The sequence below is a fragment of the Octopus bimaculoides genome, chromosome 2 (assembly GCF_001194135.2).
Source record: "Octopus bimaculoides isolate UCB-OBI-ISO-001 chromosome 2, ASM119413v2, whole genome shotgun sequence".
Classification (NCBI taxonomy): domain Eukaryota; kingdom Metazoa; phylum Mollusca; class Cephalopoda; order Octopoda; family Octopodidae; genus Octopus; species Octopus bimaculoides.
Window position 1 is genome coordinate 103,600,156 of NC_068982.1, and position 4,403 is coordinate 103,604,558.

A 4,403-nucleotide genomic window follows, 5' to 3' on the forward strand; every position below is an offset into this window, starting at 1 on the left:
TCTCTCATTACACACACAAACATACCTACATCTGTATAAACACAACTCTATACGGGCACGTGTACATGCACACAAACACAGACACACATAAATACATATATATATATATATATATATATATATAAGTAGAGAGGGGGAGAGAGAGTGATATATATATATATGGGAAAATAATGGGAAAATGAATATGAGATGACCATGATAGGAATGTTTTTGACTATATATCTGCTTGAGCAGGGTTGTCTTGAAGTTAAGCAACCACAACAATATCAAAAATTAAAATATTTTGCATTGTCATAATTTAACCATTTCAATAAGAACTCCATCCAACACATTGTAGTAGCATCACACTAACAAAACAAAAACAAAAAAAACAACCATCACAACAATGTGCATTGTTGTAATGCACATTAACAAAAAATAAATATCAGCAACTTCGACACTAGGGTTTGTTATTTCAGCTGTCAGTGATGTTATAATGAACTATAATTTTGTTGTAATTGGTGTTAAGGTAATGATATTGTGAAGGCCAGTGTTGTGGTATGAGGTCCTATTGTGATAATGGTCAGTGTTATGATAATCCTTATTGTGATAACGCTATATTAGAATATGTCAATCTATGTTATTTCTTCCTAAAGCAGCAAGTTGGTAGAGTCATTAACACATCAGACAAGATGTTTAGCAGTATTTCATCCGTCTTGAGTTCAAATACCACTGAGGTCAACTTTGCCTTTCATCCTTTCGGGGGTCAATAAAATAAGTACCAGTTGAGTACTGGGGTCGATGTGATTGACTTAGCCCCTCCCCCAAAATTGCAAGCCTTATGCCAAAATTTGAAACCAATCTATGTTATTTCATCCTGCTGTTTATGTCCTGAGTTCAAATCTCACCAATGTTTACTTTGCCTATCATCCTTCTAGACCAGGGGTTTTCAAACTTTTTGACTTGCGGACCTCTTTATATCTCAGGCTTTACCCTTATAAACGCTTATGAAATTTATACATAAATATTTGCTTAAAATAGCATATATTTTTACATTTATTTATTTAACAGTATTTAACAAATAGGTTTATTGTCAATTAAAAGATTTCGATTAAAAAACATATATAAAATCAAATTGCCCATAAAAAGTATTTGGTGTCCACGGACCCCCTGTCTTGTCCTTGCGGACCCCCTGTGGTCCGCGGACCACAGTTTGAAAACCCCTGTTCTAGACTCAATAAAATTTAGTACCAGTCAAGTAGTAAAATACTGGAGTTGATGGTATTGACTAACCCACTCTATTCCAATATCAGGCCTTGCACTTATATTAAAAATCAAGGTATTGCTTATGATCTGAAGATCACAGTTGTTTTTGTTACTGTTGTGGCTATATTGACAAGTTTGAGTCCAGTAGTGTTATAGCAATGATGTAAATCAAGTATGGGCCACATGAGTCATAGTTCATCATCAGGTGAGCCACAATACTAAAAGAATTGAAGGTAATTTTCCATTTGGCATGCAATTCAGAAAGTCCAGTGGGCTTCAGGTTGCCCATACCTGATGCAAACTGATGGTTCTCAAACAGACTAATACCAGCACCAACCCTAGCCACAAATATAAGAGAAATATTTTGCTGCCACCCATTTCCCTTTACTAATGAAAAGACAAACTAGAGTCTGTTTCCATATACTTCTTTTTTCTTCAACAGGACATTGATTGTAAAAACATCCTGATTGTAAAAATTTAAAAGATTAATTTTATTCAAAATGGCATCTCCTTTTTTCAATCCTCATCCCAGCCTTTCAGAAATACTGATTGAATAGTTACATAAATGTCTATAGAGAATCTACACCCGCTGTACACTTGTTATTGACTTTGTACACATTAGGGCAGGGTCATGTATTCTATAGTATGATAACCCATTGTCAAAAATATATCAGAGAAACCAAGAGATAGAGCTAGTTGAAGATTAATTTGGTATCCAACTGTTCTTGACTATTCAAAGGTTGAGTGCATAAGACAGTCTTGGTGGAAAGAAGGAGTATACAACGTTATCATAAGTGCAGTCCATCGTATATGAGATTATCAGGGAGTCTATGCATGTTTAATCATTATATATGTACATGTTTATCAAAGAAGCCTTTTTTATGCAGGTGACAAACGGCAGACTATGATACAACCAATATTGTTGTTGGAACTTATGTGATACACCATTTGTTTAAGTTAATAATAGACCAAGTTATAGACAAACTACTAGATTGACTAAATTTATTATATCACTGTAGAGCAGTGGTTCTCAACTGGGGTCCATATGGCCCTTTGGGGTCCATATAAGATTTTGCTGTAAAAATTTATGCACAATAAATTGCTTTATACTTCTACAATTGTTGTTGGCACTCCGTCGCTTACGACGTCAAGGGTTCCAGTTGATCCAATCAACGGAACAGCCTGCTCGTGAAATTAACGTGCAAGTGGCTGAGCACTCCACAGACACATGTACCCTTAACGTAGTTCTCGGGGATATTGAGCATGACACAGTGTGACAAGGCTGACCCTTTGAATTACAGGCACAACAGAAACAGGAAGTAAGAGTGAGAGAAAGTTGTGGTAGAAGAGTACAGCAGGGTTCACCACCATCTCTTGTCGGAGCCTCGTGGAGCTTTAGGTGTTTTCGCTCAATAAACATTCACAACGCCTGGTCTGGGAATCGAAACCACGATCCTATGACCACAAGTCCGCTGCCCTAACCACTGGGCCATTGCGCCTCCACACTTCTACAATACACAAGATATAAATTTTTTTTCTATACAGTTTCTCATGATATTTAATTATAGAAATACATAGGATTGTTTTTAAATAGATTGAATGTCTATGAGGATCCAGTAGAGTAAAATAGGGATCAAAGGGGTTCATAGGCAAAAGGGGGTTGAGAACTACAGCTATAGACCATGTGATAGTCTAACTACATGGCTCTCAAAATCTATTGTATAATTGTTGACCATTCATGATATACTACATGTTGGAATGTAATCTGTGCTGAGAGAACATGTGGCTTTATTAGTTAAATAAATCTTAGACAGACACATGGTTGGATGGGTAATATAGTGTAGGTTGTGTTTGCTTTTTATACCCTATAAAGTTAAGTTTGTGATAGAGTATGAGGTTATCTTAATAAGGTTCAGTTAAAGTACCTCTTCACACAAACGTACCAGCAACAGTCAAAAACAAGTAAAAAAATATACTATATCATGAGGGTGCTCCAGCATGACCGCAGCCACTTGGCTGAAACGCATAAATAAATATTAAAAAATTCAAACAACTGAACCTGTGGAAACATCTATTAGTTTTAGTGTCTGTGCATAACAGGAATGACAGAATATTGACATAAAGATCCTGATAAATAAATAATAAATAAATAAATAATAATAATAATTTCAAAATTTGGTTCATTGATCCCCCCCAGTACTTAACTGGTACTTACTTATTTTATTGACTCCCTGAAAGAATGAAAGCAAAGTCAACTTTGATGGAATTTGAACTTAGAACACAAAGATGGACAAACTGCCACTAAGCATTTTATCCAGCTTGCTAACCATTCTGCCAGCTCACTGGCATAACGATGATGATGATGATGAAGAAGAAGAAGAAGCTAAAAGTGTACTTTAGTGGGAAATAAATCAACTCACCTGTATTGGTCAGCTAGGTAAGAAATCCAAAGTGAAAATGTTTGAGTTTATAGATCAAATCAGATTTAAAATCTCACGTCCTTGACTGAAAATTATCAGTGTAGCAATACATCATTTATCATCACTATATACCCTGCTGTTTGTACATACAGATATACAACAGCAGTCTTTATGTATGTATGTGTGAGTGTATATATATATATATGCACACAGATTGTAAACAAGCACTTGTAGTATCCTCCAGATATTACTTCAACATTAAGTGGCCTTTTTTTTTGTTTTTTCTTCTTCTTATTGTTGTTGTTGAAGGTGATATGGTTGATGTTGCTATAAGCACACAGCTGTAATAATCACCATGCTAAATTTTTTATCTTTATGAATCTATTATTTAGTTATATGTGTGTGTATATAAATGTATATATGTATGTGTGTGTGTGTGTGCAATTTAAGTGCTATTAATTAATAAACAGAACTAGAGAAGACCAAAGAAGTATGCAAGCAGTTAAATGCTAAAGGTAAATTGGAAGTTGTGTTTATAAACAATTAATTAAATGTGTATATTAATGAATAAATATTTGAAAATTTGATTGGAAAGGTTTAATTGACTAATTATGAATGAAATATATATATTTATATATATGGAGAGAAGAGAGAAAGTTGCATAAATAATATTGTTTTAAGTAAGTCACTACACGTATATATATATATATATATATATATATATATATATATATATAT

The 4,403-nt window shown here is 34.1% G+C and overlaps 1 protein-coding gene across 1 annotated transcript in view; it reads right to left on the reverse strand.

Moving 5' to 3' along the window:
• The window catches only part of LOC106875979 (hemicentin-1), a 169,990-nt gene extending 165,656 nt beyond the window's left edge, over positions 1 to 4,334 (reverse strand). The window contains exon 1 of the mRNA XM_014924322.2: positions 3,666 to 4,334. The gene's annotated coding sequence lies outside the window, so the exon portion shown is untranslated. The remainder of the gene's footprint in view (positions 1 to 3,665) is intronic.
• Between the last annotated feature and the right edge of the window lie 69 nt (positions 4,335 to 4,403).